The sequence below is a fragment of the Zalophus californianus genome, chromosome 2 (genome assembly GCF_009762305.2).
Source record: "Zalophus californianus isolate mZalCal1 chromosome 2, mZalCal1.pri.v2, whole genome shotgun sequence".
Classification (NCBI taxonomy): domain Eukaryota; kingdom Metazoa; phylum Chordata; class Mammalia; order Carnivora; family Otariidae; genus Zalophus; species Zalophus californianus.
This window is the reverse complement of record NC_045596.1, coordinates 14887889-14915625: the sequence shown is the minus strand read 5'-3', so window position 1 is coordinate 14915625 and position 27737 is coordinate 14887889. Positions and strand designations below refer to the sequence as shown.

The following is a 27737-nucleotide window of genomic DNA, read 5'->3' as shown; positions in this document are numbered from 1 at the left end:
ATAGTATTCTCACAGAAAAGTAAGTGTAATTCTAATTTATCCTAGGCAAGGACTCCAAATCTCCTAATACAGAGCTGTTACAACACTGGGAGAATGTAGTGTGATTTGGAGAACATGGTGTGAGAGCCCACTGCTAAAGGTCACCAGAAACACATCTCTAGTCAAAAGAATGTTTAGGTTATTTAGCTTGCTGCGAAAAGGAATGATTTACCCCAGGGGAATCTAGGTGGGAAGAAAGAATTGGGAGTAGCCTCTTACAGGATTTGGGTATTTGTTATTTTGTGTTTTTTTCATCCTGATAACTGTACTCTTTAATCTCCATCATTCATTTCAGCTATCCCCCTACCCACCTCCCCTCTGGTAACCATCAGTTTGTTCTCTATAGTTAAGAGTCTCTTTCTTGGTTTGTCTCCTCTTTTTTTTTCTCTCTCTCTCTCTTTTTTTTTTAACTTTGTTTTGTGTCTTAAATTACACATGAGTGAGATCTTATGGTGTTTGTCTTTCTCTGACTGGCTTATTTCACGTAGCATTATACTCTCTAGCTCCAACCATGTTGTTGCTAATGGCAAGATTTAATTATTTTTATGGCTGAATAATATTCCATTATATATGTCACGTGATGTATCTTCTTTATCCTTTCATCAATCGATGGACACTTGGACTGCTTCCATAGTTTGGCTATTGTGGATTTGGGTATTTTTGTGTACTTCATTATTTAGGAAATGTCTTCATATGCAGTGTCTTGTTTTTCTGATACTAGTCCTCTTACAGGTTGATAAGGATAATAGAGGGCTCTAAGCAGGGTTTAGGGAAGCAGGGACCAGCTGGGGTTCAGATGTTATAAAAATGCAATTTAATGACTGGGTATCATAATAAATTTAATCTGTGAGGCAGGCAGAACAAAGTGAAGTTAGAATTGCCATACTAAAGAAGCAGCAGTCACTCAAAGTAGACAGTGTATACCGAGAGATAAGGATGGTTAAGTCACTTCTGTGGTCATGAGGAACCTTGTCCATATCTTATCCAAACTTGGTCAGAATGGCTATAGTGTTTGACTTGTTTGATCACCATCTATCTTCTATTTGAAACATTGCACTCTGGCGTTAACAGGGCTGTTTTTCACCTTCTCAGTGATTCAGATTGGAATAACTAAGTGAGGTTCCTTCCTTTTAATCTATAATCTTGTTCTCTCGCTCCCCTCTCTGAGCTCAGGTGCAATCGTACCAAGTAATGCGATAAGAATACACCACACTCACCAGTACCGGAGAGGATGGAGTAAGGGGGAGCCAGCCCAGGCAAAGTGTCACCCTTTGACACACCACTAAGCCTTGAGCATATCTCAGGAAAAAGCAGAGGGAAGATGTTGCACTTCCTTCCATACAGAAATGAATCCAGTCCTCTCACTGACCTCTGACCACAAAGGAGAGTGAAAGAAAGCTCACTGTTCTACTGCCCATAAGACACAGGAACCCAGCCCACTCATTTAGTGTGTTCTAGGAAATATCTCTGATTCTAATCAACCAGTTCAGTAATATTGCTTCCCTTAGGAGGAACTGGTAAGAGAGCAGAGACAAATCCAGCTTAGGAATGGCGAAGAGCATCTTGCAATGATACCTGAAGGCAGAAGAGTATCATATTTAAGGACATGGGCTTTAGAGCCAGAAAACATAGGATCAATTTCTAATCCCACCATTAACTTTCATGTCATATTAGACAAGTACTAAGACTCCGTTCTGAAAATCTGGTAAGGTTGTTGTAAGAATTCAATGAACTAAATGAAATTACATATAGAATATATAGAATATGTAATAATATAATATATTTCTGAGGCTAGCTTATGTGTATGTATGTATTATTTTTGCACAGTCTCTGGCACATATTGTGCACACAGTAAATGGTAGCCATCAGCAGAGTTGTGGAAGAAACCACCAGGTAATGATAGTCCAGAAAAACCAAGCCAATGCTGGAATAAAAGGAGAGATTTCTTAATGGGGACAATGTAAGAAAAACTGGGATTAGAGATCAAAAGATGGCCCTGTCCTTATGAAGTCCTCAGTCATCACCGAAATTGATATTTCATGTTGACAATACAACATCTACATTCCTATCATAAGTTGCAGATGTTTAGGGAGTGTGATGTCTATAGCACAGTCAGGAGGTGTGGCTGGAGTGACAAAGTCGGCACTGGACAACAGCACTGGACAAGGACTCTGAACATCTGTTCCTCCATATTCAGAATAAGAAAACTGGGAAAGATGGATAAGGAATGTTTTCTGGATACAAGAGTAAATGTTTTATTATCTACGTAAGAACCAGAGCTAGGAGAGATTCTTTTGCGAGCAATTTTAGAAGAGAAAGGTCCACTCTTGCTGCATTGAAGTGTATTTGGGTCTTGCATTAATTGACCTCTGGATATCTCTGCTGGCTTTGAAGGCATGAGTGAAACTAAATTATTGGAAATTCATTTTGCCATACGTCTCAAAACAAATCATCTTCAGGGGTCAGAGATTCTGATTTTACCCAAAAATGTCATCAGAGTATACTCTTGCCCTTTGTTTTCCCAAGGTTTTTACTTGGTTCTCTAATCAAAAAGATGAAACCTTGATGGCTGAAGTGGAATAACACCTTGCATAGCAGTCTTTTTTACCTTGGGTAACATCTAGCAGGGAGCGAGGACAGCAGTTTGCGCTTGGTTGTAACAAGGCCATAGACTCACAGAAGCACACGAACAGTCCTCTCTCTAGGAGAATAAGCGTGGAGAGTGGATTTGGTCAAGTCACTCAATCTCTCTGGCCTAGGGTTCCTAAAAAAGAAAGGAAGATGGATTCAGAATATTCTCTCATAGGAAAATTATGAAAGCTAATAGGTTTGGATGTTCTTGATATGCATTTAATTTAATGATATAAAGGTAAAGTATCTTGGTACACTGTGTTATCAACAATTCATCTGGACAAAGGATATTTGCGAGTTTCTGGCTACACACTGTTGTTGGTAAATTGAAATCAATAGAGCATTTAAACGTTATTGATTTCTTTTCAGATTTAAGGGCCACCTGTATATAAAATATATTGAAACTGAGCTGAAAATATATAATCTTATGTTGTTTAATGACATTTAGAATGGGGTTGATTTAGAGATTTCTTAGAGGGGAAAAATACCATAAATCTTGCACTTTATCTGTTTTTCATGTTAGGTATTTTTCATGATTTTTTTTCTTAAATTGTGAAAATAATATTAACAATAGAAGCTGTGCCAATATACTCTTTAATTCCCACAGTAACCCTACAATGTAAGTTTGGTATTATTAGCTCCCTTATAGATAACAGGTGCCTGGTACGCGGTGGAGTCAGACTTTGAAACCAGGTGTAGCACGTCTAAAAGTTTCTGCAGTGTTCATGATAACATATTTCTCCATAATTTGTCTGAGGAGACAGAAAAAGATAAGGGAGGGTACAGAGGCTTGTCTTGGAAAGATCTTCCTCCTCCCCACCGATGAGTCAAGTGTCTCATATTGATGCATGCTCTTTTAAGAGTCCCCTTCCCTTAAAGCTGGGCTGGCAGCTGATATCGGCCCATGATTAAGAGAATGTAAGAGAAGCATGGTTGAGTGATTTCTGAGGCTAGCTTAGGAGAATCCTCGCAGTGTCTGCAGGGTATGCTTGGGATACTCCTTGAAGGGATGTGCCTTAGCCTAATCCCACTTTCTAATTGGCCAGTCTGGCCCCTAGCAGGTCCAATGCCATGTTTCTACTGATATAATAATAACCTAGATGGATGTCTGCAGATGATGAGGAAGAGAACACAAGCAAAGAGAAGAAGCCTAGGCTGCATTTCCCTTGGTTCTTTCCCTTCTTGTTTTTTGTTTGTTTGTTTGGTCTGTTTAAAGATTTTATTTATTTATTTGAGAGAGGGTGCATGCACTGCACAGGAGATCAAGTGCATGAGCAGGGGGAGCAGCAGGTAGAGAGAGGGGGAGAAAAGGCCTCCCAGCTGAACAGGGAAGTGGATGCAGGGCTCGACGCGGGGCTCAATCCCAGGACCCTGGGATCATGAGCTGAGCCAAAGGCAGACACTTAGCCGACTGAGCCACCCGGTGCCCTGGTCCTTTCCTTTCTTACACTGAAATGTGCGCGATGCCCTGTGCCAGACCCTGGTGATATGCGGATAAATGAGACAAGGCTCTGACCACAAGATGCTCATCAAACACAGAAAGACACAGATCCACTGACAAACAGTTTAGAACAGATATGGGGAAGATGCCAAGAAAACTCCTCAGGTAGACAGTGAAGCAGGCGTGGTGGTGCCCTCTGGCTAAGAGAGTTTGTGGCCCTTGGTGGAAAATGTAAAGGTAGGTGCCCAGATCTGGAGCTTAGAGGAGGAAGGGGGAATTGGGGTAGATGAGGCGAGGAGGGAAGCCAGGAGTGGGAGGTTCCTTCTATGCAAAAGGAGGAGGGGGAAAAAAAAGAAAGGCAACAACATAAGGGAATGCAAGGCTGTATTTCATAGGGCAAGTTTCTATGTTTGAAGAGTCCACACATTTTTCTCAATCCTAAAATCCTAAGGTTAATTTTCTATGAGCCAGAAAGCTGTTGACTATTATTCCTTTGCCGGTGGTTCTAATAAGGAATCAGAAGGTAGTATTAAATCAATTTTTTCCAGTTATTCACCATATAATATCCCAGGTACTGTGCAAAAGAAGTGAGCAAATCAGCATAATCCCTACACTCCCGGAGCTTCAAAATCAAAATAAAGGAAATACTATGAAGCGAGGCGGTGGGGAGGGGGGTGGGGGGGTCTGGGAAAATTGTATGAATTAGGAGAATTCCCTGATCTGGTACCACCTCTAAAATATTATTAACTAACACTTATTTAGAGCTTAGCACTTCTCCAAGATGCTTACACTATTAACTTATTTCATTTTCACAATATAGGTGTGATTTGGGTACTTAATATATAATGTGTAACTGTGCTTCTTTTAAAGACAAGCAACCTGAGGTGTAAGGAAACTTAATGTTTCTCAGCCCTAACTAACTGGTAGAACCTGAATTCAAAGCCAGACAACTTGGTTCGAATATTTTCTCTTAATCACAGTGTTATACTATGTGGTATTGTTTCTGGTAGTGGTTTTCAAATTGCAAATTTCCCACTGCAGGTCCCTCCGGGGCCCGGCCAGAAATGATGTGGGCTTAGCGTGGGGCTCAGGGATCACAGTTTGAACACGCACCCCACGCAATCATGAAGGGGGCTGTCCCTGGACCATACCTGCAGAAACACCCCTCTAAAACATAGACTGTCCACTTGTGGGAATGCAAAGTCATCGTGATGGGTTTCAGGGACACTTAGTGGTAGTGTAGGGAGAATCATATAGAACCGTACACTGAAACTGGGGTGTTGCAAAGCCTCCTGACCACCTCTTCCCTCTCCAAAAGGGACCTACACAGACATACCTACATTCACTTCCAGAAGGCAAGGGAATGAATACATACTTGGCCTGCCACCTGAGGAAGGAAGTCCTCCTTCCTTCTCTCTGGCAATTATAAAGAGTGAACCAGGGCCAACTCTTGCCTACCCCAGCCTGCTTGTTAGAATCTCCTAAATTAACTTCACTCCATTAAAATCTTAGTTTTACTTTTTAATCATATATTTCCAATTCCAAAAAACCAGTCATTTTAAAAGCACAAATGCGACATCTACACTGTGCCACTGTTCCATCAAAAATAATTCAGAAACATGGGTTTCAAGCAGAAAGTGACTAGGTTGTTGCAGAAATTTTCACACAAGGCAACTCCCCACATGCAATATTTTCTATCAACATTTCACAAAAGTGTATATATATTAATTAGAGTGGCACTTTACTTGACACCGGTAGTAACTATTTCCATGTTGGCGTCCTCCTTTTGTTCTTGTCAGTCTGTTGATGGTATAATTTGCTGTGCGGCATAGCAAACACTACCTTATCACTGACTCTCGGAGAATGATGGCGGTGCATACAGATGACTTTACTAGACAAAATATCCTATCAGCTTCCCTCATGGCAAAGGATACGAATCCTGCTCCTATAGAATAATACGGTTTCTACTCTGAATCCCACCTATAAAAACTGATGCCCCAGGGGTGGGCAGTGAGATTCTGGGACAAATGGGCAGGAAGGATAGAAGGTTGTTAAACGCAACGTAAAGGTTATATAAAAACTTCTTTCCAGAAAGGCTGAGTTTAGTCATATTGTTATGGACTTGCCTCTTTCTGTCTTCCTTTTTTCTTTCCTCCTTCCCTTTTTCCTTCCTTCTTCTCCCTCCCTTCCTCTCTGTCTCTGTCTCTCTCTTCCCTTTTCTTAGAGCTTACCTTGGATATATTAATTTTCACTCAATTCCATCACCGTGAAATAAGGAAAGCAAGCTATTGTTGGTTGTGTACGATGTTCAGGAAATTAACATTCAGATAAAAATGCAACATTATAGTCATACAGCCTTTTTCTACAGGAGAGTTAGGTAGCCTTGCCCAGTTCATTCATTTATTCACTTACTCATTCTGCCTAACTGATTAAACACTCCCTATGTACTTCTAGGTCCTGAGCTGAGACACACAACCTGTACATAATAAATACTTATTATGCACACAGTTTTGTTTGACCCCAAGTCCCGAATGGGTTTGTAATGGGTTTGGGGGTGAAAACACCGCTGAAAGAAATCTCTTCATATCAGTTATGACCTAATTCACTTCGGAATATTTCCCTGTCTCAGACAAATGCATTCCAATTTCATCCCAGTTTTTCAGTCTTTTCCAAGAAATTGAGATTTTTTTTTAAAGTGCAAATTACAAAAAATCAGACCAGCTTAAACAGAATAGGGAATTCATTGCCACTTGTAACTGAAAGGCCCAGGAGATTTATCTTCTTTGGGAAGGAATAAAGTGTGTATCCAGGTAATCAAACTATATCATCATGCATTACTTTATATCATTATCCCCTTTCCTTCTCCTTCCTCCTTTCCTTCCTCTCCTCTCCCTTCTCCTCCCCTCCCCTCTTCTCCTCTCCTCTCCTCTCCTCTCTTCTCAGTTCTGCTTTCCTGTGGGTTGCTTAGAATTCTCAGAGTTCTTATAGTGACCCCCAGTGACTCCTTCAATTTACCTTCAAATTTAGAAGTCAAGTTTTCTACCTCAATAGAAAAAAATCATGAAATTGAACCCTCACTTGGCCAACTTAGGTTACATACATATTTCTTTTAAAAACAAAAACAGTATCACCGTGATAGTTTTTATCAGCTAGGCTTGGATCACTAGCATCCCCTTGGAAGTGGGAATGGAACCTCCCCCCATGAGCTGTATTATTCAACAAATACCCAACACATATGTACTAAACACCTATCATATGCAGGGCATATACCACATGTTGGGAGTACATTAGTGTCAGTAGTTATGAAACTTCTGTAATAATAACCAGAGAACAGAGTGTGAGCAAATTCTCAAACTAAATCTAAATGCTGTTGCCTGAAGAAAGGGAAATAGATGCTAGCCGGGACACACACACACACACACACACACACACACACACACACACACAAACACACACACCCCAATGGTCACTACAAGCAGGGAGATGCATTTTTATGAAGAGTAATATAATGTTACAGTCAGAAGAAACTACGTACACACAGGTTAGCCTATTTTATAGATCGAACAACTGAGGCCCGGAAAGCGTAAATGATTCAACCAGTAATTGAGAACACTGAGGTTGGGCTCCTGGTACCACACTTTTAACCCAGGGTTTCTTATCCCTAAACGAGTATGATGCTTTTTTTTGGTTTCCTCAGTCAAAACTTTTAACATCGGACATCTACTTGCTCACACACACGGTAAAGGATAATGTGCTTGGTGCAGGGAAGACAATAGCCTGAGGTCAATTCTTCCCCTTTCTTGGAAGCAAGGCAAATTTGAGTTATTTCTTGCTTGTACTACTGTTAAGAATTTCCAAGAACTCATTTCTCAAATAAAAAAAAAATCCTTTGGAAAGATCATGTGGGTTCTATCCATTCCCTGAAATTTACAGGGATTTGACTAGGTCTTGAGCTAAACAAAAACAAAAACAAAAAATCCATTTCCCTGTTCTGTGTTTTCACTCAGACCAAAAGCCAGCAAAATCCTCCCTCTAAATGCCCCTCTACCTGAATTTTCCTCAATTAGGTTCATTTTAAAGAGCAAATTCCTAACACAGCCCTCTTACTATCCCAACCACTAATCCCTTCTATTTCGTGTGTGCTTCCTGTTAAATGATTGCTTGCCTAATAAAACTACATGGGGAAATTATTCCAAACTGTTAATTCTCATTTATTTCCCTAGAAAAATCCCTGTATATACTTTAATGATAAAAGCCATTTCCGTTACCCATGTTTATTGTAGAGATCCCATTATTTTCTATGTCTCACGCCTTCATTATCCTAAACTGTATTAGAATTTCTATACTAGGTTCTCATGCCTATAAAACCTTGCTAAATTAATAGGTTTACATTAAGTCTCAGGCTGGGATAATCTCCAGACCCTGACCCATCTCTCCCAGAATGTGTCAGGGAAACTACTTTGGAGGGTTCAGTTGATTTCAGTATTGGCATCAACATACAACAGGGTCTCCAAGGGAATGTGTTGCTTCTTTTAACAGGAGCTCTGGTATCCTTTATGGCCAAACTCAAAGGCAGTCAAGTGGCCATTTGTCTTGTGAACAGAGGATATCATAAGATAGACAAGGTACTAGGCTCCTTAGCATGCTGTCTGAACTTGCCTCTGCTTACCTACCATCTACTTGTCATTCCCCCACCAAAACTTTATATTTAGTAGCATAGGATGCTATTTCCTTGCACCTACCAAAGCTTTAAAATGCCTTCAAGTGTTCCCATATGCTGATCCTTTGTCTATTATTCTCTCCCCTGTTTGCCTGCCTAGTGTTGTTTATTATTTAAAAACTCAAGTTTCATATCACCTACTCTAGGAAGTCTTCCTTGATGATACCTCTTCTTCAGATATACAGGGTGATTAAAAATAATTTAATACATTCAAAAATGTATTATTCCATTGTATGTAGCCCACAGCTAAATAAAGTAGAAGGTAATTTGTATCTCAAAGAAAAAATCAGTTCCTGAGGGCTTTCAGGTGACTTTTGCCAAATCTTTTTCCAATAGATTATTACATTTGTTTAAAAATCTCTCCAGTATGCAATCGAGTCCATGAAACCAGCGCAACTCTATTTCCAAAGACAGACAACCATGATATAATAAAGGAAAATCATGGGCACCTGGCTGGCTCAGTCAGTAGAGCATATGACTCCTGATCTTAGCTAAGGTCAGGAGTTCGAGCCCCATTTTGGGCATAGAGATTACTTAAAAAAAGAAAAAAAAGGAAAACCACAGGTCAATATCACTCATTACCATAGATGCAAAAATCTAAATCAAACATTATCAAACAAAAGTCAATAGTATTAAAAATAGTTATAATCATAAAAGATAATTTATCATAAGTAACTTAGATTTATCACAGGAACAGAAGGGTGGTTTAATATGCAAAATGTATAGTTCAACTATCATGTTTACATATTAGGAGGGAAGAAAATTTCATGAAATTTGACATTATTTATAATACAATCTCTTATGAAACTAGAACTATATTGGAGCTCCCTTAATCTTATTAAGGGTATAGGCACTCTACCTCTCCTGCAAAAAGATTATAGGAAACATAATTCCTAATGGTAAAAAATTTAGAAGCCTCTTTCCAACCCCCTCTCCCAGCATCAGGAAAAAGACAAGTGTGTCAGTACCACAGCATCCACTTAATATTATCCGAGAGAGAGAGAGAGAGAGAGAGAGATGGATAGACAGAAAGATAGATAAAGATAGATAAAAAGACAAAGCGCTTGTTATTTATAGATGATGTAACTGTCCACATTTAAAAAAATAACTTTACAACCTATAAGTAAGCCAAAATAGACAGCAATACAGTAAAAAAGATAGTAGTTATAATAGCAACAAAAATTAAAGTAACTAGGAATAAACAAAATAAGCACAAAAAATATGACTTTGATGACTAACATAAAAGAATATCAAAATAAATTGAAAGGTACACCACATGCATGGATAGGAAGGTTCACTATCATAAAGTTGCTATTTATTTCCAAATCGATCACGAAGTTCAATACAATTCTAATGAAAACTTCATTGTTCTGCCTTTTCTTTGGGAATTTAATAAGCTGATGCTTAAATACCTGTGAAGAGCCAAGAAATGTTAGAAGAAATAGAATAAAAGCATGTGTAAACATGCTATTTCAGGTATTAAGATTATTATAAAGTTGTATAATTGTATGTACAATAAAAGTCTCATTGTATGAGACCATGTGGTATTTGCACAGAGATGGACAATCTGATCTTTGGAATAAAACAGATTCCAGACACAAAATCACTAATATATGGAAACTTGTTACATGTGAGATGACACTGAAGACCACAGAGGAAAGGAGAGCCCATTCAACATATGATGTTGACATACGTTTACTCTTTAGAAAAATAAACACAGATAGACCCTTACCATATATATATATACCACATATGACAGATCCAAATGGGTAATGATTAAAATGAGAAAGACACACTGTGAAACTGTTAACAAATTATAACTAAATTTTTCCTAAAAAGAATAAAACTTGTTTTATTTTTTAAATTTTATTTACTTTTATATTTACATATTACTTTATATTTATTTTATTTACTTTTATTCAGCATAAAAGTAAATATTGGTAAATGCAAATATATTAAAAATTAAGAACTTCAGTTCATCAAAAGATGATATTAAGGAATCTGTAATGCATATAACCGCACAGATTTATACCTGGAGTATATAAAGAATTCAAAACAAAAAACAAAAAAAGTCAATCGGCCCAGATGAAAAATTTGCCAGGCAAGAACAAGTGAAGAACATGATAGGCAATAAAATAAAATAAGGATAAATTAATCTCCGATTCCAAACACAGAGAGAAAAATTAAGACCAAGATGGAATACTATTTTATACCTTCTGGATAGATTGGCCAAATTTGAGAAATACGACCCTACCAAAGAATTGACAAAGCTTCCTTTTTTTTTTTTTTTCAAGATTTTTTATTTATTTGAGAGAGAGGGAAAGCAAAAGAGACCACAGAGCTCCCGGAGAGGGAGAAGAAGACTCGCCATTGATAGGAGAGCCCGAAGTGGGGATCGATCTCCGGACCCTGGGATCACGACCCAAGCCTAAGGCAGACGCTCAACCAACTGAGCCACCCAGGTGCCCAGAATTGGCAAAGCTTTATTTTTTTTTATAAAGATTTTATTTACTTATTTGAGAGAGAGAATGAGAGAGAGAGAGCATGAGAGGGGGGAGGATCAGAGGGAGAGGCAGACTCCTCACTGAGCAGGGAGCCCGCCCGATGTGGGACTCGATCCCTAGACTCCAGGATCATGACCTGAGCCGAAGGCAGTCGCTTAACCAACTGAGCCACCCAGGCGCCCCAGAATTGGCAAAGCTTTAAAGAAATAGCTTTCATCTGGTGCTAAGAGAAATGTAAAGTGGTAAAACCACTTTGGAAAACAATCCAGAATATGTCATAAAATTGATCATACACATATTCTATAATCTCACAGTTCCATTTAATATTCCATTATATTATATTAAAATGCCATTATATTAAAATCAGCCATAGAGAAGCACTTGCTTATGGGACAAGGACACATGTCAAGGATGGTTCCAGAAGTGTTTATTATAGTAGATGACTTAAGTTAGAAGGTAGGTTCATGGGCCTCTTTCTATTGCTATGAGCCTTGCCTCATGTTTATGTTGCATATTTTCTACTAAACTATTAAACACTGCACAATTTAAAACATTACAACGTTTAAAAAATTCATGACATGCAAGGGGCATAAATAATAGTCTAAGAAAATTCAGAAGAGAACATCATTATTTTAAGACTATTTTAAGAATGTAAGAGCAGGGAAATTCTTGTGTGTGGCAGCATTTTAACAGGCCCTGAAGGATGTATTATTCATTATTTATACCTTGCCCTGTTTTTTAAAAGATTTAAAATTGCTTATAAAAATGTTATGAAACAAAATTAAAAAGTAACAAGGTGCAAAGACCAGGATTTAGGGAAAATAGTAAGTAAAAAAGAAAAAGGAAGCAAGAAAGGCATAACATTAGCAAATTGGAATTCGTAGTATTCAGTTAATTTTTTTAGGAGGTGGGATGTCAGTTTGTCTCTAGCTAAATGAAGACAAAAATACTGTAACTTATATTAACAGTTAATAGTCTGTTAAAGGAGAAGGGCAGGGATTTTTTGTTTGTTGGTTGGTTGCTTAGTGGTTTGTGTTTTGTTTTGGCACTATCTTCTTAAAAGGAGATGCTATGAACATGGCAATCAAGGCCATTCTGAGCAAAAGGACAGAATCAAGGTATCAATAAATCAATAAATGGAAGGTTTAAAAAAGGAGCCAAAGAGGAATTCCACCTGCCTTTGCTATAGATGTTTGATGATGATTAATGTGTTTCCAAGGACAGAGTGGGACCAGAGAGACTGAGAGTAATGGTCAGTGGTATTCAAAGTGTTGACCCTGGACCAGAAGTATCACCACCTCCCGGGAACTTGTAAGAAATGCAAATTTTTGGCAACACTCCAGACCTACTGAACTGTAAACCTTAGGTATGAGGCCCAGATATCAGTGTTTTTAACAACCCTCCAGGCAGTTCCAGTGTATTCTAATGATTGAGAACCCTAAGGCTAAGGAGTTTGGATTACAAACTGTATGTAATAAAGGACCACTGACAGGATTAGTGTCCAATCCCAAAACCCCTTTAGGTTCCTGTGCTCCTGTATCCCAGCGTCCAGGATAATTTCTGTCACTCAGAAATGGTACAATGAGCCAAAGTGGATACTCCTGGCTGCTGGTGCTTTTCAATCTTGAAAGAAAATTCTAAAGCAGGATTTCTCAAGCTCAATAATTCGACGTTTGGAGCTGGATAATTCTTTGCTTTTGGGGCTTTCCTGTGCATTCTAGGATATTTAACAGCATTGCTGTAGGATATTTAATAGCATCCCTGACCTCTCTACCCACCGAATGCCAACAACATCACTTCGCTAATGTAAGTCAATCAAAAATACCTCCAGATATTACTAAATGTTTTCTGGGGTACAAAAGTGCACCAGTTGAGAACCACTGTACTGAATTATTCCCAAAATAAAATGAATAGTCAGGGTGTCATTCGACCCCTGAGACTGTTCTCACCTATGTTTTTGGTGCTACCAGCACTGTATCAAGGATCAAATTGCATGAGAAATTCTTCTAAAGGACTGCAAGTGCCAACTCAGAGTACATCCGAATTAAGCTGATAATGAAAATGATATGATGAGCACGATGCAAAGAAAACTACATATAATAATTTAGCTAAAGGACCTTGAAATGGTCTTCCCCCAGAAATGTAGGAAGTTAATTCCAGAGCCCTTCCATGATAACAGACTTCCCATTAAAGTGAATGTCAGCCCAAAAAATTAATTTTAAAAAGATTTTGGATGATAGAAGTCTTTAAATTTGAGTGTTCAATTATCTTAGGAATTTATTAAACATTCAGATTTCTGGGCTTTATTCTCAGTTATTTTGATTTAGTAGGCCTGGTTGGGGCCCAGAAAATAGCATTTTAATAAGCTCCATAGGTATTTTTGATGCAGATGTGGGCTGGAACCACACCTTGAGAAATACTGCTCTTAAAAATGAATAACAGGAAAAAAGTGAATAAAGGAAAGCTGAGTTATTTTGCTAATTAAAACACACTTCCTTTCCAAATAAAGGTTTTAGTCTGGACTATTCCCTGTCACCTTCGATCAACAAGAACAGACAGATAGATGATGGTGAAAATAAGGGAAACGGCACTGATGGGCATTGTGACTAATTCGAATACAGCAGTAGCTACTAAGCTACGGGTGATTGTTGTCAAGCAAAACTAAGGTTCGTGAGTGCCAGATCTCCTGATATCTAAACATAAGCTGGAATCTCAGATTTTTATGGCAGTTCTTCTAATCTTAAAAAGATGGTTATCAGTAATTTGACCTTTGCTCAGGCTCTTAGTTTTTCAGGCCAGATTTGAACCACAAATTTGTGTGTGACATTCATCATAAATGAACCAGTCCATCCAAGGACTAGTGGAAAGAAAGTCAGAGTAGCGGGATCCATGTCTAACCTGGAGGTTTCCTCGAATTTCATCTCCACTATGTACAAAATTCTCACTGTTTTGTGTTTTGTTTTGTTTGAGCACTGTAGTTCAAACTTTCAGTATGTCAGGCTGTCTATATTTACCCAGCCGATGTGCTGGCTTGGAGAGAAGGGAAAGATGTCAAGGGAAAAGGGGGCCATTTCCAGCCCTGCCTCCTAGATGGTTCCAGTGGAGACGGTCACCATTGCTTGCACTAGATATACCCATCTGAATTCGCTTTGGAGATGGACTGTCCAAGAGGATAGGTAGAGCTGGAGCTAGAAGAGGAGGAGAAAGACACAGTGCTGGGGGCTCACCAGAGTGTCAACCAGCCAAAACCACCTGCTTCCATACAGAAGTATGCTTCGCAAAAGGAAGGTCAGTGGCCAGACCTGGGTAAGAGTAATGATAATATTTATCAAGTTAGTGAGCCAGCCGCTGGACAGACATACACAGACACATAAACACTTGCAAATCAGATACTTGGTGACACACAACTGGTAAATCCTGAAGCTGGAAATTAGAACCTATGTCTGTCTGCCTACAAAATGCATGCTCATAATATTCACATAGCATTTCCACTCATAAATGATTTAACAGCAAAGTCTCTGCAAATACCAAGTGCACAGTTTTGAATCGTATCTGCTCTTAGATGAACATTCAAGGTACTGCATTCAAAGTCATGAGGTTAAAAGGAATGTTCTTAGAGACAGCATTCAGTCCTAATGTAATGCAGTTCTCTAATTCTCAAATGCAACCTGTTTTATGACAAAGATACATTTAATGATCGTTATTTAAAAAGAAAAAATTGGCAGGGAAAGCAACACTACCCTATAAAGGTAAATACAAAGTCCTAAGAGAAATATATATATATTTCACATATATATTCACACATATTAAAATGGAGAAAATTCAGTAGCCTTCTTTCTTTCCAGGATCTCTAGAGCTCTATAAAACCCTTATCCCTGCTGCAGTCCCATAAGGAAGACATGCACAGAAATTTCTAGACAGCGTATTCACAGAATTGGAAGACTTGGGTATTTCCAGCATCTTCACGTTTCTGAAATAACAAAGAAATACAAAAATAGTTTCAGAAAAGGAATACTAATGAGGAAGACTATGTCACCAAGACTAAACTTTTTGAATTTGCATACAGAGAGTTTAAAAACTTTCTGAATGTAGAGTAAGATTATTGACACAAGAAAGTGCCCAGTACACAAGCTACTGAGATAGGGATTTACATGGAGCCCAGAAAAGGATACACATTGGAAACGGAACCAGGCAATGGAAAAGAATTGGGACCAAGGTAACTTTGTAAGCATTTTGTGCTAATTAAGCCCCCTTCTCCCAAATGTTTAATATCAGTGTTTCACAATGGAACTGATATTAACATTTAGGGGAGGGACATTCTCCCTTTCAGAGATTGTCCCAGGCACTTATCTCGACTCACTATACATGATGCCAGTAATTTCTCTTCTCTAGTAAGTGTAACACCTCCAGGCAAGAAAAATGCCCTTGACCATTAAATGCTCCTTAGCAATACAGAACCATCCCCTAGTTGAGAACCATTAGTTATGCCTGTATTCTGTTTATTAAGTAAATGTGTGGTGAAATCCTTGCTTAAAGAATTGTAGTATTTAGCCCATGTTATTTGCCCAAATAATCTTCACATTTAATCAAGTACAATATTGGAGTCCCTTTAATCCTCCAGTATTTATAGTCATAATTTCAGAGGACATTGGTCTACCAAGTGTGAGTGGCCAGGCTCTATCTACCTTCATCCTCCCATCCTGAGAATGGTCCTGGAAAAAGTCACCGTTTGTTTGAATATTACCCTGATGTGACCTACTAAAAAGCATCTTTGGGATGCCTGGGTGGCTCAGTCAGGTAAGCATCAGCCTTTGGCTCAGGTCATGATCCTGGAGTCCTGGGATCCAGCCCAGAGTCAGGCTCCTTGCTCAGCAGGGAGCCTGCTTCTCCCTCTGTCTGCTGCTCCCCCTGCTTGTGCTCACTCTCCCTCTCTCTCTCTCTGGCAAATAAATAAGTAAAATCTTTAAAAAAATAAAATAAAAAGCATCTATATTGTCTTCTCCATCTAATTCCAGGGGTTAAAAAGAGGCAGTCGCAATATTTCTATTCCATTCCAACCCCATTACAATCACAATGCAAGTTCAGCAAAATTATATTTATACCAATTATAGTTCTGACACTCTACTAAATGTTGGATATAAAATGATAACCAAGCGTCTGCCTTCGGCTCAGGTCATGATCCCAGGGTACTGGGATCGAGTTCCACATCGGGCTCCCTGCTCCACGGGGAGCCTCCTTCTCCCTCTGCCTCTGCCTCTCCGCCCCCTCTCTCTGTCTCTCATGAATAAATAAATAAAATTTTTAAAAAGAATAAAAAAATGATAACCAAGACATGGTATGGACCTTGAGAAACTCATATTCTAGTAGACGATAAACACATGGGAACAAATAATTACTATAAAATAGGATTAACGCTAAAAGAGCGCATGGAACAATAGTACAACCCTGTAGCAACACAAAGGAGAAAGTGAATACCCCTATCACAGATACAGAGGCATTTTAGAAGATACTCAAATGCTGAGCTCCTAATGGTAAATAGGGATTCATTACATGAACGGTCAGGGGGATTTTTTTTTCTAAGCATAGTGATTAGTATATGGAAAGAGAAAAGGCCTTTAACCAAAATAGCTCATGGAACCACAGATATTACAATATTTCTATAAAGAAGAGCAGAGAGTAGTAGGAAACTAGCCTAGAGATAGAATTAGACTCAGCTCATTTAGGACCTAATGCACATAAGATGACAATTTCATCCAATTGCTTAAAACCCCTCAAATGGGTCTCCATTACTACAGAACACTACTCAGCAATTAAACGGAATAGATGTGCACCACCATGGATGAAATTCAACATAATTAGGCTGAGTGAAACAAGTCAGACAAAACAAGAGTGTATGTTATACTATTCCATTTATCTAAAACTCTGGGAAATGCAAATTAATCTATAGTGAAAGTAGCTCAGCAGTTGCTTGGAGACGGGACGAGGGTGGCAGTGATGGGAAGAGAGATACAAAGGGGCACAAGGAAGCTTTCGAGGGTGATAGGTATGTTCATGCTCTTGATTCTGAAGGTGGATTCATGGGGTATTTATATGCAGAAGTTATGGAATTGTGCATGTTAAATGTGTCATTTATTGTATAGAAATTTTTTTAAAAAGATTTTATTTATTTGAAAGAGAGAGAACGCGCACACATGCACAAGCAGGGGGAGCGGGAGAGGGAGAAACAGGCTCCCCATTGAGCAGGGAGCCCGATGCGGGACTCGATCCTAGGACCCTGGGATCATGACCTGAGCCAAAAGCAGATGCTTTAATGACTGAGCCACTCAGGCACCCCTTGCATGGCAATTACACCTTAATCAAATTGACCAAAAAATCCAACAGAAAAAAAAATGTTATACATTCCATTTGACTGCCTACAAGATCCGTGAGAATACACACAGAACCCAAAATAGTTTCCCATTAGAGTGTATAAGAATTAGGCGAGGGCGCCTGGGTGGCTCAGCTGGTTAAGCGACTGCCTTCGGCTCAGGTCATGATCCTGGAGTCCCAGGATCGAGTCCCACATCGGGCTCCCTGCTCGGCAGAGAGTCTGCTTCTCCCTCTGACCTTCCCCCCTCTCATGTGCTCTCTCTCTCTCATTCTCTCTCTCAAATAAATAAATAAAACCTTTTAAAAAATTTAAAAAAAAAGAATTGGGTGAATGGGGGCCTAGGAGAAAGGGGACTTCTCTTCACATACTTGCCAATTCAGAAAAACAGATACTGTGATGCACCCTCTCTATGCCAAACACTCCTACTGACATTAAAGACACATTAGTAAACAATACAGAAAAATCAGTCATTGAGAAGAAGACAGTGTGAGCATACTTACCATCTAATTTAATTTAAAATATTAAATAGAAGAAAACAGTTAAAACTTTATTTGTAAAACACTTATTTCTAAAATCACTGTCTTTGCGGGCCACCTGTGTGCACCACCTTGGATGAAATGCTTGTTAAGCATCTGCCTTCGCTAAGGTCATGGTCCTGGGTTCCTGGCATCAAGCCCCTCAGTGAGCTCTCTGCCCAGCGGGGAGCCTGCTTCTCCCTCCCCCTCTGCCTGCCGCTCCCCCTGCTTGTGCACACACTCTCTCTCTCTGTCAAATAAGTAAATAAAATCTTTAAAAAAATAAATAAAATCACTGTCTTTGCATTCGTGTATATATATGTATATGCAATGTGTGTATGAATACTATTCATTCTATTTCTCCTTCCTAGAATGCTTTTCCTGGCCTCTTACTTAGTCACCTTTTAAACTTCTTTTTTTTCTCAAAGCAGATCTAAAGTGATCCCTCTTTTGTGAGGTTTTTTTTGTAAGCTCAGTTGTATACTGTGCACCCCTTCTCGTACGTTCTCACAAAAATTCAACCATACTTCAATCATATAACCTGTTAATTTTCTTTCACTGATTTATTGGCATGGTTGTCTCCTCCGCTAGAGTATCATCTGTACGAAAGCCATTGTCTGTATATTCTGAGCAATCATCAATGTGCCCAACATATGAGCATGTACTTATTAAAAGAATCAGTGTGATGCTTCTCCTTCTTGTCTCGGTTCACATGTCCTATGGCATGAATGGGAAGGAGGTACAATCGGCTGTGCTAGATCCCGTCTACCAGGGTGGGTCAGCAGCCCTCTATTGACCAAAGTTCTAGTGTCATTTCTGAATCTACACAGAGGGTCTTTTTTGCTTAGAAACATCTATCATGGGTTTGGGGGGGGCGGATATAAGGATATAAGCACCACAGACTCGTGGTTTCTAGATTTAGAAAAATGTAATTAAAACATTATATAAAACAGAACTTTAAAACAGTTTTCTGTCCAAAATGGAGTGCTATCATTTCTTTCTAGAATGCATGTCCTTTTTTTCTATTTGCCATTTTGGGGGCTAAAACTGAGATGCCCTTCATCTCCTCACATGTCCTTATTTAGATGAGAAAAGAACTTAGGGACAGATATAAGGCCCCATAAAAAAATTAACATTAAATTAGGAGTGGTTGAGAGATGATGAGAAAGAAAAGGGGGACAGGTAAATGAAGATGACCTGCTGGAGGCGGACAAAGAAATAGGAAGAGTGAGAATTTTCCCTGAAAGGGGAGGCCAAAGGAGGCCAAAGCATATATATATATATATATATATATATATATATATATATACACATACACATGGACACACAGACACACAGACACACACAGACACACACACTATGGGAAACCCACCCTGTGTGACTGGTGTTTCATAAATGTCAAGGGATTTCAACTGAAATCTGAGTCGGATCAGAAAGAAGAGAATGGCCACCAAATGCAGTGACACCACTAGGTTATAGAGTTTAGTGTAAGCACAAGGAACACAGAGTTGAAAGTGATTATAAAATGTAAACATTACACAAATCTTAGAGAGGCAATGGATCTTTTTTTTTTTTAGACTTATTTATTTTAGAGAGAGAGCAGAGCACAGGGAGGAGAAGGGCAGAGGGAGAGGAAAAGAGAGAATCCCAAGCAGATGCCATTCCCAGCGCATTTTATGAAAATATCAAAGGACAGGGTGATCTGGGCTATAAAGAGCATAATATGATCATATCCTTCTTTACAGATTACCTTTGATCATTATTTAATTTTTTTAAGATTTTATTTATTTATTTGAGAGAGAGAGAATGAGAGAGATAGAGAGCACGAGAGGGAAGAGGGTCAGAGGGAGAAGCAGACTCCCCGCTGAGCAGGGAGCCCGATGCGGGACTCGATCCCGGGACTCCAGGATCATGACCTGAGCCAAAGGCAGTCGCTCGACCAACTGAGCCACCCAGGCGCCCTGATCATTATTTTATTGAATTCTTTTGACTATTCTGGAAGATAAGCAGATCAGGAATCATTATCCTTTTGGAAAAAACTGAGGCTTCTGGAAGTGAAAAATCACTGTAGAGCCAGTGACTCAGGAAGGGAGAATGTTCCAACATTCCCTGCCCCTTTTCCTTCTGGGCCTCTCTTCCTCTTCTTCCTCTTCCTTCCTTCTTTCCATACCACACTAAGCATCTGTGAATTTTCATATAACAGTTAAAGTTTATACATCAGGGGTCACGGTTTTAAATATAAATAATAAACACACACAGCTATAGATGAAACTATAGGAAATAAAGAAGTTGAAGTCACATTTTTATGGCAAGAAAATGTGATTTACTTTTTGAAATAAACATGTAATATAAACTTATATGTTGTCATTGACTCTCCCCCCCCCGCCAGTAATTAAACATAATAAAAGATTCTGATCATATAGGTCTGGCTTATTTAGTCTTGATCACTTAAACTTTTACTGAAACGTGGCTTCTTGGGGCTTTGTATGTACGTATCAGGATAGAGTACACTGAATATGTATATGTGTATATATGCACACACAAACACACACACACAGAGCTTAAATAATTTTAAACCAAGGAATTCCCTCTTTATGTCTGCAGTTGTTTGACTGGGTTAGGAAATTGCATTTATAAAAGCCCTTTTGGCCAGAAACAATGTCATACTCTGGGTAAGAAACTTCTTTCTTCTTTGATGAAGACAATTTTTTTTTTTCTTTTTATGGGAACGAAACTATTCTCCAATTCCCCTGGTGGGATATGAATTAATATAGCAGAACAGAGTTTACCCTCAACAGCTGCAACTTGCACCTGTGGTGCATTTTTTAATCCTTTTTCACTGCAGAATGATAGAGGAAAAAAGCAGGGGGAAAGGCTTTATGGGACCTTCCAACCGAGATGCTTAATGCATTATTAGGAACAGAAATTCTCAGTGGGATTTAACCATGCCTATTAGGAATTAGGCTTAGGGAACCAAATATGAAAAGTATATAATATTTCCCCAACCTGGAATGAGACTGGCAGTGGGACGCACATTGGTCATTTTCTGGTTTTCCTCCAATCTGTCATATCAAGGTTCCCAGATAATTTCATCTCCTGCCTTCGCTGATCCACAGCCTATAGAGCAGAGGTATTTATAGCACCAGACTGGCATTGTGTGAGCATCACCGGCCAAGACGGAGCACACAATCAGCTTTGCTGTATGCCTGTTCCACATCATTAAGCATTAATGAAGTGATCTCTAATTGTTTCTCATTCCCGGGCTCCAGGCTTTTTATTGTTTGGTACTCCTGTGCAGCTTCCCTTAGAAGTCAAGTTAACCCTCCCAACTGTCGAGATGGCAGGCGCATGCTTCCCTGTGGAGGCAATGCCATTAACCTGCTATGAGTTGGAAGGCAAAGTAAGAGGGTAGAATGTTCCTAATCAGAGGCATCTAAAAAACATCTTCAGTGCTGCCTTCAGCTGCCAATTCCTTCACCTCTGATTTCCACGTGCTGCCATCCACTTTCAGCTTTGTGTGAAGATCTCTGCCAACTATCAAAGCTATCTTAGTGTGGCACTGGAGTGGCTCAATAGGTTAAGCATCTAACTCTTGATCTTGGCTGAGGTCATGATCTCAGGGTCATGAGATCGAGCCCCGCGTCTGGCTCCGTGCTGGGCGTGGAGCCTGCTTAAGATTCTCTCTCTCTCCCTGTCCCTCTGTCCTCCCCCACCTCATGTGTGCATGCTCTCTCTCTAAAATAAATAAATAAATCTTAAAAAAAAAAAACTATCCTAGCATCATCCATTACTATTTGGAGAATTTTTCAGCAATGGATGTGCCTACATGTGTATAATTTCTGGGGAAACTTCTCTAGGAAATAATGTCTATTAAGAGAAAGTTGTTTAGAAAATACAGACAATTATAAGGAAAGCAGTCAGCCAACTTACACCATCACACAGAGATCAGGGCTCTTCATATGACTTGTATACATATTTTGCAAAAACGCTTTAGATGTGTCTCAGCAAAACAAATCCCTCCCATCAGATATAGAAATAATGATCAACTTTTATGTGTGTTTTGAGGGTAGGAGGAAACTTTTATTGCTGACTGTTAAAAAAGAAAAGTAAAAGGAGGAAATGCTAATAAAGACTGTCACCACACTTGACAACTTAATAAGTGGAGATTATGAGAGTATTATTATCTTAGCAGAGTATTTCATTTCACCCAGAATCTCCCCATAAAGCCCAGGTGGCAAATCTAGCTTAGAATTCAGTGCCAACTTTTAAACTGGACAAATAAGACCTGAAATCTCCAAACACAACAGACAGTTCCTGTTGACCAAGTAGTAAAATAAAATCCAGGAAGAGGTAAGAGTGAGTTTGCGAAATTGAACCACCTCAGGAGTTATTAGACAGAAGACTTTTCATTTTTAATGAGGGCTGTAGGGCAGTTAGGGTACACAAATGAATGTGGTTCTGATTTAAAATATCAGCCACATATTGCATACAAACATTTAAAGGAAGGCCAAGTTGCAGTAAAGCTTCTACGGGGTCAGGTTACATCAAAATTCATTCTGAAGAATTTGATTAATATGACTCCGTTGAATAAGAAAGGGAGTCAATACCCATTACTTCCCACTTATGTTGAAATATGAGTGTCCTATGTTGAAATCAAAAGCACCTAAAGAATATATGCTCCTTTAGGCATCCATCCCACCATCATTGTACATCACTGAATTCCTCTCTTCCCTCCAGGACCTCCTATAAAAGTGTCAGCCAGCCATATTTTTGCTTAAGCAGATGCATCTGCCTCTCTGACTTCGTTTGCTCCCCTCGTGGCTCCAAGGGCTGCATTGCCCTACAAGCATACGTGCTGGTGGTCGGGACTTCTGCACGCCTGTCACTTCTCTTTGGTTTATATTGCACAGTTGAGTGGGTCTGTCCTTGGAGTTACTGCAGGGACAGGGCCTGGGAGACAGTCAGAGATCAGAGTGACAACTTTGCTCAAACAGACCCCCTCGTCACAGACTGATGTACTTCAGAGGACGAGTGCCCTCAGCTCGCATTTCCACCACATCTGTGGGCTTAGGCGTACATATTTACTTAAAGCCATAGGATTTGCAGATCTGCATAGGAGCTTAGAGTCCTCCTTATTTTACAGTGGAAGAAAATGGCACCTACAGAAGTGACGGGGCACTTTCACCTGGTAAATGTCAGGATTTGGACTTGAACTTAGGTCTGCTGACTCTCGGTACTCATAGAAACAAGGCTCTTTTTATAGTGCCTTTGAGGTTGCATTACTATACCCCTGGACCAGGGCAGCTGGGGTGTGAGTAGTTTTCCTCTCTTTTTAGACACAGGCTCTCTCTTACACTACTGAAACTCCCTTGGAAATATGAGCAGCTGATTGACAAAGAGAACTTTAAATGAAAATATGGTTTACTCAGTCTAATTCCACTATCCTTTCTGGGAAAACCATTCAAAGTCTAGGTCTTGTTTATGTTTAATCCCTCAGTATATGTGGTTAATATAGAACCTCTCAGCATAACTATAAAACAGTTACCCAACCAATGTATTTTATTTGAATTAATTGTTTCCTTGAATTATTTGGGGATGTGGGTATCAAAGGAAAGTGGGCTGCCAATTAAGCAGATGAAACTGTCCACATCAACAGAATTCGAGTGTATTCATAGTATGGAATAATTCTTCCCATGAAGAAGGTTATGTATACAGTAGACGAGTACTTCCAGCTGTACTGTCTTAGCTACCCACCAATTTACCCTTCCCTGGCCTAGGCACTATAAAAAGAAAGGTGTTAAGAGGGTGTTAACAATAGGGCTGGAAGGAAGGTTCAATCCATTCCAGATGTGGTAGTTGACACCTTGTCTTAACTTTGTTCTCAGTCTAACACCTCATATATCATTGACAATGGGCCAATCAGGAAACACACGCAAAGACTGAGGTATCATGATTAGGTGCTAATAATTAGGGCTGGAATTCCTTTGACTGAAACCAACATGTTGGTAGTCTGTTTCTCAGAGTTTCACACCAGATCTTTTTTACCTGACTTTGCAATTATACCTTTTAACTCAATTTTGCAATTACACTCTTTTTATTCTTTTGCTCACTCTATTTGGAAAACATGGGTGTGCTTTGTTTTCCTTTTTTCTACCCTATTTGGAAACCACAGGATATGATATTCTGAGCTGCACTGCAGAACCCAATTTATCAGTAGGTATGGGTTTAATTCTGCCCTTTTTGCAGTTTTACTGTGAAAAGCGTTTTGATCCAAAAGACTTCTTGAAAGAGATTTGGAAAGCACCAAGGACCACACTTTAACAACCAATGAATTAAAAGATATTCTCATAAAACTAATTTCCAAGAGGTTGGAGCATGGTTATATATATGGAGGTGGTGCAGGGATAGGAGCTGAGATTTGAAAATGAGTAACATGCTGAATAGGGTGGAGGATATTTCTTACACTAGGAAGAGAAAGATTACATCAATGGAAGAAAGCAAGCATCTGACTAATGTTGAATAGGTTATTCTAGAAGAACCCAGCCTCTCTTGGTATGCCAGTGCTGAGCCTAGGATAGGTACAGATGCTTGAGGATATGTTGCAGGTGTACACACCTACAGGTAAGTAAATGTGCTCCAAAATCTATGCTAAAACTATTGTTCTCCTAGAATCAGTTCCAATATATTTTAGAGGAGCAAGGGTGCACCAGACCATTTAACAAATCAAAATTCCTACCAAAACAGAAATAAATGAGACTACTTACCTTAGACTGGGGAGCCCTACTCTCGGGTGAGGTGGTAACTCTAAATCAGATATTCATGTGAGATGCCTCATTGAGAAAGGACATTGAAACAAAGACAGCAGAGATGAGATGTAGCCATTTAGCTATCTGAGTGAAAAACAACCAGTGGGACTGCCCTAGGTCAGGAAAATGCTAGGGCTGTTTAAGAAAAACTATAAGGAAACCAGGGCACTTAAGCAGAATAGCAGTGGAAATGGTTGCGGACAATAAGTTTAGAGGGGTAACAGCATGTCAAATTGTGTAGGGTGCTGTAGGTCGTTTTAAGAATTCTGGCTTTGGGGGCCCCTGGGTGGCTCAGTCAGTGAAGCATCCCACTCTTGATCTCAGCTCAGGTCTTGATCTCAGGGTCGTGAGTTCAAGCCCCACACTGGGCTCCACCCTGGGCATGGAGCCAACATTAAAAAGAAAAAAAAAAGGCTTTTACTCTAAGTGAAATGGGGAGCCACTGCAGGGTGGTGAGCAAAGAACTAACATGATTTCTATGGATAAAGGACTACTCTTGGTGATTCAGAAATAATAGTGAAGGGAGGGGGCAAAGAAGGAAACAAAGAGAAAAGCGGTCTATGGTCAAGTCCCCAAGGTGATCTCCATCAGGTTCCTTCCCTCCCTGTATGAGGCACATGCTGCTCCTCAACACGAACAAGTAGAAACTCATTCATTCCCCCTCTTGAATCTGGGGCGTGCTTATGACTTACGTGAGTAAGAAAAGGAGACGGAAGTAGCAGAAGGACTTCATAAAAATCTTCAAACTGATTCTCTTGAAGTATACTCTTGAGAAGTTCCAGCTGAGAACCTAGCTGCCATGTTGTGAGAAACCCAAGGTACGTGGAAAGTCTATATGCAGATGGTCCAGTTGACAAGCCCAGCTGAGCTCTAATAAACAGCTTATCAACTGCCAGCCTAGGGAGTAAACCATCTTGGATATCTAGTCTCATGTATCATTGGACTGTAAATGCAGGAAAGACCTCGAGTACGAACCACTCAGTGGCAACCACTCAAACCAGAGCATGATGGAGAAAAATAAAATATTGTGTTAAATCACAAAATTTTGCAGTAATTTGAAAAAATCTATGCAGCTATACACAAATGAAGCATAGACTATTTCTTGGTCCCTAAGGAGGTAGCAGTAGAGGAGTGAGAATAGTTTAGAATCTCACTGCAACTGCTGAAGAGAAAAATGGATCATCTGCGCCTAGGTGGCTCAGTTGGTTAAGCATCTGCCTTCGGCTTGGGGCATGATCTCAGGGTCCTGGGATCTAGCCCCTCGTTGGGCTACCTGCTCAGCGGGAAGTCTGCTTCTTCCTCTCCTGCTACCCCTGCTTGTGCTCTCTCTCTCTCTCTCTCTCTTTCTTCAAAGAAATAAGTGAATAATAAAATCGTTTTTAGAAAAATGGATCATCTGACTGATTGATGGTGCAAACGAATGGGAGGAAAGACCAAGAATTAAGGATGACTATACGGTGTTTTACCTGAACAACAGAGGCGTAGAAATTGCTACCAGATAAGTTGCTGGATAGCAACAGATGGAGAAAACATAGGGGAGGGATAGGCTTTTGCACAGAGAAGTCATAAATGAGTGATTTATGAATTTGTTCAGTACAGTAAGTAGGACAGGCAAAACGGAAGCATTAAAAACAGGAATTAATGGAACATTATTATTAGAATCCATTCATAAGGTAAATCTGGCCTTGTTAAGAGTCATTTCAGAATGGATGGCAAACAAAAAGAAAGTGTGTAAGTCAAAGAATATGTCAAAGGAGACAAAGACAAAGTCTAATGTCAAAGACAGAGTCATATTATTTGGAAAATACGGTCATAGTTTATGAAGTTACACACCAAAGACGATGTCAAGAGTTCTATAGTCAGGGACAGATAAATGGACGTTCCCCTAGTAATGATAAATGTGTGAAAGTACATAGAAAATTCTGAATAAATTGTTCTAGTCATAAATGAATAAATGAGAAGGGGACATATATACATATCCCTTTGTGAAAAAAAAAACCCACATGGATTATGATTTTTGTGTTTCAAGCGTGTGTCAGTGTATTTTTTGTGTGCATTTATTTTCTTTCTTTAGGGCCATGAGATGGAAGATAGTTTTGATTTTGTTTATTTTCAGAAGGAGGGTAAACTTGTCATTTTCTGTCTTATTCCAAAATGTTCAGGTTAAATGTTGTGGCTTTATTTGTAACCCAGAGGCACTTGAACTTTCAAGGAAAATCCGTATCTTAACAGATTTTCAGTATAATTACAACATATTGGTGATCCAAATAGATTTAAATAAGCTTTGGCTAAATATCAAAAGTTAATATTCTGTGTGCACAAAACCCCAAGCCCACCTTTGCCCTTCTGAATGAGGAAGAAAGCAAATACAAACACTTTTCAAAAGATCAATGCCAAAAAGCATTTTTTTTTTTTTTAACAACAGGGAACAGAAAAAAGGAAGGATTCTTTGTCTTTGCTTTTATAATCTTGTCTCTTTGCTCTGCTCTTTTGAGGAAAGAAGGGATGGGGTAATATAGGAAGTATAAGTACACTCAATACCATTTTGTCAAACTGCAGCCAGGATCAACACATTTATCTTGCTGCTTAAAATTCAATTGTAGTTAGAAGTGTAATTACAATTTTACCATAAAACCTGATTCCCTTCTCACTGTCAGTGTTCAGAGAAGTTCTCCAACAGACATAAGGGGTGTTGATTAATTTTCCTATAC

At 39.3% G+C, this 27737-nt stretch overlaps 1 long non-coding RNA gene across 1 annotated transcript in view; it reads right to left on the bottom strand.

Moving 5' to 3' along the window:
• Positions 1-27737, bottom strand: part of LOC113925977 — a 313329-nt gene that overhangs the window by 55540 nt on the left and 230052 nt on the right. Inside the window, exon 2 of the long non-coding RNA XR_003521101.2 lies at positions 2648-2803. This is a non-coding gene — a long non-coding RNA (uncharacterized LOC113925977). The remainder of the gene's footprint in view (positions 1-2647; positions 2804-27737) is intronic.